Source organism: Nyctibius grandis, chromosome 9 (assembly GCF_013368605.1).
Source record: "Nyctibius grandis isolate bNycGra1 chromosome 9, bNycGra1.pri, whole genome shotgun sequence".
Taxonomy (NCBI): Eukaryota; Metazoa; Chordata; class Aves; order Nyctibiiformes; family Nyctibiidae; genus Nyctibius; species Nyctibius grandis.
In genome coordinates this window covers 2,344,618-2,357,033 of record NC_090666.1, presented here as the reverse complement: position 1 = coordinate 2,357,033, position 12,416 = coordinate 2,344,618, and positions in this window count along the sequence as shown.

Genomic DNA, 12,416 nt, shown 5'->3' with positions numbered 1-12,416 from the left:
TAGAATCTGGTTCTGTGAAATTCTTTATAGAGAAAGAAAACAAAACAAATGGAGAAAATAGATCAGTTGTGTCAGTGTTCATGGAATTTCTGCCTCAAAGCTGAATTCTGCTCATCAGAATGATAGTACTCATAGCAACCGAATTTTTCAATCTTCCATAGTAGTTAGGAAAACTATCTAATTACTTAGAGGCGTCATGTACTTTAGCTGTTTGGATACCCAGTAAGGGCCAGCAGCACTCACTGAGCAGCTGATCCGTGCTGGCATAGCAAATGCCATTCACTACCTGTCTAGGTCAGGAAGTGGGGAGGTAATTCAATTTAACCGGAATATGGTATATACCATCACATAAGCTCTTTTGTAGAAACTTAACTTGCCTTCATTTCCCCTCTGCCGTGCTCAGAATGGCATCCTCACACTTCACATGAGCAATAACTTGGTTAGAATATAAAACAACAGAAGAGTGCAGATGTAAAGTGTGCTCTCTTTTGGATAGTGCTTTCAGTATGCACAAAAGTGCTTTGAGTATGCACAAGAATAGGAAAATACACATAACTTTAAAGGATGGTGCTTTATCTGTATTTCATAGTTAACATCGTTTTAAATTTATCTTTAAAAATGAGTTCTTATGCCAGACTACTTTGTCTTTTCCTATATGACTGTGTCTAGAAGCATAAATGTGAGAGTTCTTATACACATACTATTATCCCCCAAACTGATGAAATCCCTTGGAGGAGAAAATATCTTGGTAAGTGTGCCCTTACAGAGGCACTTATATCGCTGAGGGAAATTGAGGGGTATTTGAGATGAATTGTTATCTGACAAAGTCAGAAACCTGATTAAAGCTTGACACTCACCGTTCCCTCTCCATTCCCATTTATATGTACTTCACAGGAACAGCCCAAACCTCTGTTAAATGTTGCACTGAAGTCAGGTAACTAATCATTTGGCACGCTGGCTGGAAAGCTGGATGAAGAGACTTCTATATTCCCACCTCCTCCCCTTGCATGCCCGAACATCCATATCTGCCCACACAAATCTAAAATCTCTAGAGAGTGTAGGTGATGAGGAGAAATGTCTAATCAGAAAAGTGTCAGAGAAAGCAAAGCCAAAGTGTTGCTATGAGATGTCAATTTTTCCATTTATTTTCAGATGAGTTTTTAACGTTTTTAATTATTCTTGCCTTCAGTTCTGTTATTGATTGTTGGCTCAATGACTGTATATAGGCTATCTTGAAGGACAACTAAGCTCCATCAAACTTAAGGCTGAGTGATGAAGGCCAAAGGTCCACCTGGAGCCTACCTACAAACCAATGTCAAATGCATATAAATGAAGACATTTTTCTCAAAAGAACACAGAAAGAACCAAGAGATGTCATAAACTGGAAAGTACAATGAAATATATAATTCTAAACAGTTGTGCAAAAAAAGTAGAACAGAAAAGGTAATCCTTTACACTTCCCAAGAAACAAATATGTTTGTATGATATTTCCCCAAACAGTTAATGAAACTATTCAAGTATGCAAGATTACACTTAACAGAACCTAAGCGAACAGGTAAAAAATAATAATTTCCATCAATTTATTCTATTAGAATTTGATGAAAATAAGGTAAGTAGCCAGTAAAAGAGCTGTGATATTTTTCTTTGTGGTCTACTTTTGTATTCCTTGCACATGTAAATTCGCACTGAAGCCAACAGAATTTCTAGGTGAAGAATAGATCTGAATCGACCCCATAACTTAATCAAAATGTTCAAGAGTGAGCATTTCCTGAAGTAAGCTGTAAATCAGTGTGACACAAGAAAAAGAATGTACTAAAAGTGTAGTGCTGTGGTAGAGAATATGGGTGGGCAATCTGAGCAGAAATAGCATGACTTCAGTTACAGAGAGGAAATCCAAAATGTAACTTAAATTGTACTACATTAAACCTAAATCAACATTATCAACTAAATTGAAAACTGAAATATGTCGTTAGAAGCATTTTACAATTCATAATTTTGTCCTGATTATTGAGAATGACAAATACATTTAAAAATAAAATGGACAGTCACGTAGATGTGGTTCCTGTATATAGGTAACAGAATAATGGGCTTCAGGTTGAGCAGAACCATTATCAAGTGTATGTGATACAAACTGTTGGTAGTAAGAAGACCAAAAACTCAAGGGTGTTCTGCTCTTGTGCTTTGTGTTTTACTGACTGTGATGACTTCAGTTCAGCTCTGACACGAGGCACTGCAGACTAGCGTCGTGTTTGCGGATTTGACGCTTTCTGCACTGAGTTATGATGAATGAAATCTTTGTTATTGCCTTCAGTGGACACAAAGGTTTACCACTAGTGGGCTGTCAGTAAGTATAGAGTTCACGTTTACATCTGTATACCTGAAGTTTTAATTTATTCTTCTGGTTTTGGAGGGTTTTTTGTTATTGTCTTCATTTGAAATGTACTTTCAATCTTTTATGTCTCCAAATTTTTGCAAGCTTCTTATTAATATTAAAAAGCCCCAAGGCTCAGCTGCCTGCCCATGGAGTTTCCTATGCTACCAATGCTCCAATTTACACTTAAAAATCAAGATAAAAACTTGCTGCTGCTTTTGTTAATCAGTGTAAGGCAAAAAGCTGTGAAGAAGGCTGTAGACATCAAAATGCATCTCTTTTGCTTAGGTAGTTTGCAACCTTGATAAGATCACAGAAATAAGCGTGGGAAGCTCTTGCCTGTGATACAGAACCATTAAACTATTCTCCTTGCAGAAAAAGCAGTGATCACAACATCTCACATCTGTTCTTGTTCAACCTTAGAGCATAAAAGGAAATGAGATATTACAGGGGGAAAATAAACCCAGCAGCTCAATGTGCTGCTGCACTGGATTGCAGATTCTGGAGTTTTCTCCCTGCTGTGAAATCACTTTCCGCACTGGCTTAGAAATTATAAGAAATGTATCACTGTCCTAAATGAGTCTTTAAGTACAAGGCAGGAGTAGAGCCAACTGCTGTGAGATTGTCTGACAAAATGCTTCTCTGAAGAACTCAAAGCTTGTTTATGGCCTGGTTATCCCTGGTTATACCAGTGAGTACTGATGACAAATGTTGCTTGGAAAGGGAAAGACTTTCATATCCCCTTCATTTAAAGATTAATTCCATGTAAAATCAACCTGCTTTCCTTGCTCTGTCAGTGTTTGTCATTTACCTACCTCGAACATACTCCAGGGGTTACAAAACAAGCTCATTAATCTTGCTTGATCTCTAGGGCACAAGGAGCCAGTAATGTTCTCTGATACATTAATTTAATCTGTGGCCTCTATTAAGGTCTCAGGAGAGGGTCAGCATGGCCTTGCTGTTGAACAGTTAAACTCCAGATAACAAATATCTTGACTTTTGCTCCTAAAGTTACTTAGCTGTGGAAGTCTAATTTACCCCCCCACAAAATTACAAAAATTTGCTGGACGTATGGTCAGCTTCTTTGTGGAGGGTCAGTATCAGAAAAGCATACAAATAATCACCAGTCTCCTTGAAAGAATAAAGTGATAAGAACCTAACTGATTTGCAGGATATCTGAGAAGAATTTTTGCAAGGTAAAAAGTGTTTTGCAACCTTTGTAAGACAAAGTTTGCTAGACCAAAATAGGTGGCACGTGGAGAGTAGTTTTTTGGATTTGCTCCTGTTAAGTATATTATTCTCATCTTTAACCCCAAAGTAGGAATATGCTGTATTAATGCAACATGCAACTGCCAAAGAACAACTTTTTGATCCTCTTGTATGCCAGAAAATTCATGGGCATTCTTTGTGGAGTAAAACCGCAGGTGGTGAGGAGGTCCATGATGTATGTTTGAGCTTTTACTTTGGACTATCCTCCTCTGGTTGTATATAAACTCTCGTTCTGTGTAGGTGCCAGCTGCTAAACATTGTCAGTTAAACCTTGGCCCATAAAATTTTCATGAGCTCTGTAGGCAGAATAATTGTCTAAGAAATAGATACAAAGACAGAAAGAAACACCAGTTCAGCACATCGCTCCTTTGTGTGTTCAGTAGTTCAGGCTGTTGGAGCGCTCATTTTCAAAGGTGCCAAACAGCATCTGCCAGCAATGTAACTTAGCACAGGACACTGAGATTCTTTACCAACGGAGCAGTGAATTTTGACTAAATTACTTTGATTTTTTTAAAAAGTATGCTATTAAATCGAAATGAGCAACGTTTGAAAACTGTTATTTTGAAGTAATGCTTATTGTTAATTCAAGGCGGTTTTGCTTCTTGGATTAGAGGAAGTTAAACGTAAAGAACAGCAACTGGTTTCTTAAGAGCATAGAACCCACTTCAGAAAACTACATTTAAAACCTTTGTTTTCTTTTGAGACATTTATGATTAAAATATTTTAAAAACGACAGCCAAAATTATGCAAGAGTAAATCCATTTTACTCCCATTACTCTCAACAGATAGGATAAGATTGTAGAGAAAAATACAATTAAAATATTTTTTTTAATGGAAAAATCTTAAGTTTAAAGCTTCCCTATGGTGTAGCTTTCTGCTCCCTTGTAGCAGGATGCTGAGGGGAAGAAACAGCAGCCTGAGATGCTAAACGCAAACACAACTGGAATTCAAGAAAAATGTTTACTATCTTTGGACAAATAATGTCATAAAAAGAGAATGAATTAAGATCAGCAGCAGTATCTATATTTATATAGTCTAGTGAGAAGATCTGTGAGTAAAAGAGAGGAACTAGACTGCGTCAGTTTAATATTAAGAAACTGAGGTCATAAGCAGTGGGAAAGGAGAGGGGCAATGAAAGAAGGGAGGAACAAGTCATAGCTTATTTTCGTAGAAACACACATGTAATACCTCTTTCCTGTCTGGGTTGCAATAGATAATGCTGAAGAGAGCTGCCAGTTAGCTGAATGGATGCGCGCTCAGGTTGAATAAAGAAGAGCTATGGAATTTATTTTGTTGAGCTCTTTTCCCGTTGTTTGTAGCTGCCACATCTAATTGTGCTTGTGTAGCCCTTTAATTTGCATGAAAGAAGATAATATAATTGAAAAACTCAGGAGTAAGACAAGTTCAGATTACTAGCAGAGGCAAGTTAATTTGTTATTCATTAAATGCTAATGAACCTGGCACCTATGTTTTATCTGTTTCTCTCTGTTTGAAATTGGAAAGGTCTTGTAACACAGCTAAGTCTATGATAAACAGAGATGTTAAATTAAACTCTTGTTTTCCCTGACGTTCCACTAGAATAAGCAAGTTTGTAAAACCAGGGAGCTAAATATACGTGTGTGGTGAAGCGTCCTCAAAAGGCAAGCCTGGAACAGCGAGGAAGTGATTCACATATTCAGATTGCTTTGAGAACTACGGCTGAACTTTTTGGCCCTTTGGGGCCCAGTTTTGGTATTGTTTCTGTGCAGAATGGGTAAAGTGTTAGTGCACCAAACCTTACACAGTGATTCTGGCTTAAAATCCAGGGGCAGAGTCTGGCTTCCGCATCTCTTCTCAGTTGTGTCACCGATACAACTAAATACAAGCACATGTAGTAGTCTTTTATCACTGATGTTCCTGCATAAATGGCTGAAATGGAATCTGCGGGTGTTCACAGAAGTGCTAGAGGCACGCAGAAATCTATGGCTTATTTTCCCTCTGGCGGCTAAAAAGAGTTTTGAAACAACTATTTGTGTTCATACAAGTTATGTATCTCTTAGCTTCTTTGTTGCTTAACTCTTTAAAGTAGGAATAAGGATACTTAGCCTTAGGGGTATGATTTACATGGCTAATTTATACTATTTTGTTATTTATGATATATTATTATACTGAAGAAGAAAATTAAACTTCTTAAAAAGATTTCCAAGGACAGTTTGATGTCTTCCTCTTCTGAAAAGTTGCCTTCCTTTTTGCCTACTCTTCGCTTACTGAACCTTTAAGGTATGTACAGCCTGGAAAGCAAAGAGAGCAAAGGTCTAGTGGAACATGGTACTTAAAACGTATCTCTAACTTAAAAATATTGAAAAATGTCCACAGATACAGGTCCATAAATCATCTTGCCCGTGCACAGCACTGCTTCTACCACTTGTTTGAAGGACAATTCTTGTTTCTGAATGTGGAATGAAAGGAGTAAGATACAGAATCAAGTAGCTTGACTTTGACAGCCTACTAGTTTGAGTCAAGATTAACAGTGTGCATACCCTCAAAATTCTTCATATGGTTGGCTTTGCTTTATGGCAATGACTGCATATTGAGTAAAAGTTGAACAGAAATTTGGCTTATTCTGTTCATGTTGGTCAGGTAAAGTGGCATGAAAAAACATTGTCTAACTCAATTAAATTTGAGGGTCTTCCTGTCTGAAGCAACACATTTAAAAAACTTAGGAAAACAAATTACCTGTAATGTAGGTACTATAATACAGGGCTGCTATGATTATTTGCAGCGATGTCTTGTAAACAACTTGAACCTTTCACTACTGATATTTGAGAATAAATATCCAGGTATCCCCTAACCTCATACACTTGTATAAAATCAGTGGTGGCAGAGGGAGGAGGCTGAGGCTGAGTATCCTGTTGGGGAGAGGGCTGGCAGTTCCCAGGGTGGAGAGGACTCAGGTGAGCTTTCCTTTCATATTGCTTGTCCGTGCGCATTACCTGCTGCTGAATGACAGGTTTTGAACAAGTAATGTGCAAGTTATGTAGTGAAAAATGCAGTAGCCAAACTGCTTCCATGGTTAGTGCTCTAGGCTTGGATCGGGATATCAACATGCTGTGTTGCAGAAGGTCAACTGGTACCTTTTGAGTGAGCATCCAAAATCTAGTTACTACCTAAGTTTTATTCCTATTACATCATTCTGCGGGATGTGCACAAATGAATGAGAAAAATGATAGAATCAGATTGTTCACTGTTTCAAATAAGATTTTTTTTGCAACATTTTGGCACCTCTTCACCGTGTTTCTATTCCAGCTATAGCTACAGATCTAAAAGTTTAAATGGTCAAAGCTAAGCTGCAAATATATATTTTTTCAGTTTATAAGCTGCCATGAATTTTCTTCTCATCCATTTACCTCTGCTATAAAGTAACAGAAATATATGGTTACTTTTAAAATTAAGCTTGATATCTTAAGCTAACCTGACGAGCTGACAATTGAAAAAAAACCTGAAGTAGATTAATTTGAATTATGATTAATGCTAAGAATTAAAAAAACCTTTGCTCTAATAAGTTACAGTATTTGGATCTTTAAGAGACTGAAATTCTCCAGGCCTGGTTCTCTAACTCATGAACGATACTAGTTGTTTTTAAAAGCAAACCTCTCTCTTTTGAAGCCTGTTCTTCATATTGTGGGAGTCTCTTAAATGATCTCAGCTCTAAAAGCATCATTTTCTTCCACTTTAGTCCATGACTGGTGTACTGCTACTTTGTGTGCACTTACTCGTTATATGTATTTATCTCTGCTGAAGGGAAATAATGGTTCTGCTAGTGACTCCATGGAAAAAGAGAAGCCATTTCTAAGAGGAAATGAAAAAATGGGCATGTTATTGTACTAAATCAAAGAAATTACTGTTATTATTGCCCTTTCTTGTACTGTGGAGCAAAATCTGCACAAGAGCTTTTGTCAAGAGCCGAGCTCTCCATCATCACTCTTCCTGGATTTAACATTTAGTCCTCTCTGATGACGTGTGTGTTTATTTTATATTTTCTGACACATTCTGGAGTAATTTCTGTAGTTGTACATCCCATTCCATTGGGATTGGTGGGATGATGACTGCTACACTTGTCAGCAACCATCATCCTTTTGACGCTGTCATACACAGACAGTTGAGACCATGTCTGCCTTCATCGAGGAGAATTTCAAGGAGCCCTAGACAGGCATCTTGCACTATATCCCATTATGAATTTGTTATTGGGCTTAATCGTATTTCTAGTAAGCAATGAAATGTATGATCATATTAGTATCTTCTAGATCATATCAGTGAACACAGCTGCTAATAGGGAAAAATAATATCCAAACAGTGCTTTCATATGAAACCAATGCGTTATTTCTGCCAGTTGGCATCCATTTAGTTCTGGTTTAGTGTCAAAATTAGCCTTCAAGATTCATCCTGGGTGTAATGAAATGGGTGCAATAAAATCTTTTTTAGAGTTTTATAATGCACCTCGAGAAAAATCATTGCCTTAAATGCTAAAGGCCTGAATCAGTTGCCTGTAGTAGAATATTTGGCTTTTTAATTATTACCATAAAAGAGTGGGAAGTGTAAGGATGTAAGGGAGATAATTTTTTCAGAGGCAAAAAAAAAGGAAAAAGTTTTCAAATATTCTTCTCAAATAGTGAGCTATATGCTAAGATGTTTTCAGCTAAAATATGGGACACAGTAGTCTTCAAATTGTCTCCTGGTTTAATAGTGCCATTCAAGAAGGTATCCCCCATCTAAGCTCCATTGCTTATAGAAAGAGCATGAGTTTTTAGGTACTCTCGCAAAGAAATTGCAACTCCAGAATTGCTAAACCATTTGTTACACCAATACCGTTTGGTATTCCAATAGCTGAAAATGTATCTGAACTATATAAAATTTTAATCCCTGATCCTGTAATTCCAGGGCTTGTTTCTCCTTTGCAGACAGATGGATGTGAGTGTTTGAGCTGGGTATTGCAAATTGCAGGATCACAATTCACTAACTCAGGTAACTCATCTGAAATGCGTGTCAGATGGAAAAGCAAAGCAAAAAGAATATCTTCAGGATGACAGAATTATTCTATAAGGAAAATGCTATGAATGAAAGTTGCTTTTTTTTTTTTCAGGTTCTGAGTTCAGGGAAAAAAAACAGGGAGAAAAACACATCTACCTTCCAATTCAATTTCTTTCCCTCTGATTTTTTTTTGCATCTCTAGACTAAAATGTCTGATGTCACGTTTTCAACACAGACTTTCTGAAACGTACCTCATGAACTGATGTCAGCAAATAGCAAAGTAAAAATAGGTAAATTAACTGAAGTATACTAAGGTAATTTAATATCAGTAAATTAAAATAGAGAAATTAATTGAAGGAAGTATGCATGTTTGATAAATACAGAATATATGACATTTTTACCAGAACACAATATTAAAATAAAAAAAAACACTGCATAATTACATTTATTCACTGAAATTATACGAATTAAAATAACGTGGTTTTCTGATCTTCTTTTGATCAGTATGGGAGCCTTCAGTTATCTATGTGAAAATTTGATTAATTTAAATGTACAGAGACTTGTTTATCAGCAAGTGTGTCCTCCCAGTAATGCTAGCAACAACTGAGAAAGAAAAACAAGGAAACGTTACAGGTAATACCTGACTAAACTATTGCACACCTGTTTCATTAGTAAGAAATCTAAACAATTAGCACTTGATCATTATTGATCATGAAAAGACTGATTGACCTGAAAAGGCCATGGATGTGAGTCTCAACATTAAAAGCTATTAATTTTTAACACATTAATTTTTCTTGCAGCTTTTGTCTATTTTTCTAATCTTCCCATTTACCTCATGAAGTTCCTTTTTTTCTCCCCAAAACTTTTTGTACAATATAATTTACTTTGGTCTGTGATGACTAGGATATTTCTCAAGCTGTTGCAATTTTTTTCACTCTGTTTCCTCACAATTTATGGCTAAGGTCTAATTCTTAGATACTCTCTCTTTGGTTTTGAATGGTTTTTAAAAAAATCATTTTTTTTAACTAAAAAGTGGTATTCAAGCAGACTGTAGGTTCTTCACAGCATTAAGAAATAAAGGTTTTGTCCTTAGGAACTATAATAATTACTTCAGTAACAATGAAAATTTAAGCCAGATGCTCAGCAGTTGTAAATCAGTGACGCTCCACTGGAGTCAGACAAGAACCTGAGCTAAAATGTGCTGCTGTGCATTACATTTGTCTGTAGTTTCAACTTAATTTCCTTTGGATGACAGTGTAGCACCTTCCATAAGAAGATGTGGTACCTTTTACTGTTAAGTAATCCTCTGCAGCTTTTTCACCTATCATGTAAAAGTAAAATCAGATATAGTGGATGTGAAGCATAAATAGGCTTTACCTGCCTAGAGCTACATAAGGGGTGATGCTAAGTCCCAGTTTAGGATTCACCTGACCCTATGTCACTTAAAAAGCCCTATAGCTTTTTCTCTGCTGTACTAGAAAGTTCTAAATTGTGATGCTTTCTCACATGGCTTTTGAGGCTAACTTTTGCAAACAAACCTGGGTAAATAATGGCTAGGGAATAATTTTCTCTCTTCTTCATTTTCTCTTCCACATCAATAAGCAGCAAGAGGTCTTTGTTGATGCAGTTCCACATGATTTTAAGATGAAATTGCCCCAGCAAAGCAGGGAATATACAGTTCTGTAGAAAGCACGTCTGCTGAATTGCTTACATTCATCTCTTGTGACTGGGAGAGCTCCCAGCTCTGTTGGTACTGCTGGATTTATGCCATGGAAGAAAAATAACTCATCCACATGCCCTTTACTCTTATACACAGTATATGTACAGGACTGCAAACAAAGGACTTTGTCACAGTGTCCCACATTCTTCTATTTCTCTTCGGAGGATCCATTCCTTTCTTTTCTCTCAGGCCCAAATGCATGTATCATATTCTCACGTGCCTCACTCTCAAAGGAGGCGCTGCTTTTATTAACGAGAGAGGAATGCCATGAAAAAACCTATTTGATTTTGTTATTGCGGCAGTGAAGATCATGGCCTCCTGACTCTGTGTAACTGAATATAAGATAAAACTCAGCATTTTAACATCAGATGAACGAGCAGCTTCTGTTCCGTCTGTGAAGAAGCAAATGCACAAATCTCTTGAACTCCTTTGGCAGTGACTACACCAAGCTAGGATGGAGTGGCAGCCCTGGTGCTCTGTAACGGTGTACACCACGAACTCTGTGTTATTTAAATGTACTTGCTACAAATCCTATATTTTTCTAGCAGCTTTTAGGTCTGTGGCGGCAGCTTCTTGAACGACCTTGCTTGCTCTTTTGGCTGCCCACGCTGCTGACTGCTGTGCTGTTTGTAGCAAAGCCTGCAGTCCTGGTGACAGATTTCTAGCACAGATTTCTGATGGACTGATTTGCCCTTCTGGGTATCTCTCTCTTTCATTCTCTGATTCAGGAAGGTTGAGGGGAATACTGAATACAGGATTTTGACTAACTTCAGCTCTGCTAATGCTGCGCAAAACACAAACGTGGAGTTATTTTTATAATACAGCAGTATAGAATGTTTTCTCCTTGTAGCGAAGGAGATTTCACGTGGTGTTTTGAAATAAAAGGCTTTTCTTAACCTGCCAGAACTTAGCGATTAACCACAACCAAGGTCATATCCCCAGAATGTAAAAAAAGAACACTTTAATAAAATATGTACACGGTAAGTGAAGACAGAAAAAAACAGCGATAGCTTGTCGCAGTGTGAACTTAATTTCTCATGAAACTGGTATGAATATACGTAACAGAATAATGTATAAAATCCTCAGATATACTTTTTCTATATGCATATCTATTTATCTATGCATACAAAACAAGAGTTTAACATCAGGGTTTATTAGGAGCGTGCTGTAATCGCTCTTTAACGTCGCGCCATTTTAGGCAGAAATGTGTTATAGGGATATATTATATTGGGGTTTTACTCAGAACTGGTATTTTAACTAAGAGAGTCAATGGTCTGTGTTAATACAGGATGGGTTGTGGTATAGCTGAGTAGGCACCAAAAAATCCAGGACTTCTCCAAGTAACCAGCAGGTATAACATGAAAGAAAAAGCGCGTTAAGAACAGGACTCAGTCCTCCTTCCTCCCTCAGTACCAATAAAGCAGATTCTAGGGTCAGCTGAGCGACATGTTTGTAACTTAGAGGCATTTTTAGTTTTGTTCCTGGAAAGGATATTTGGAATCTCTTCCTGTTATGTATAAACCCAAAGCAGGAATTGTCTTAGAATGGCCGTCAGATAACAAGCTTAGATTTACCCGTGTGTTAAGGCAGGTATTGGTCTGCGCGCGCATATGCGCTGACATAGCACAGACAGAAACAGATCTTTGTGCATATGTGAGAGGATATAGATCCATATGATGCATTGTGTGCTCAGCTTGCAGTTCAGAACTAGTCAAATGAAGGAATTAATTTTATTAGTTTCTTTGCACACCAAAAAATGGCTGCCAAGAATCTGAGAATGTACCTGTGAAATGTGATAAAGTCAGTTCTATAGCATAAGCTTCACCTGGGATGTGGGCTCCTAAAGCACTTCAGAAACAGACACACAAGAGCACTCTGCACTATAAAATTGTACTCATCCTTGCTTCAGCCAGCACTAAAGATTTTATTTTTAAGGCAATCCTTTGAGGAGAAAAAGAAGTTAAGAAACTCAAAGGTCAAATAATTCAATTACTTTCATATGTTTCTATTTCCAATGAAAATTTCCTTACATGTCCTTTTTTTGCTTAT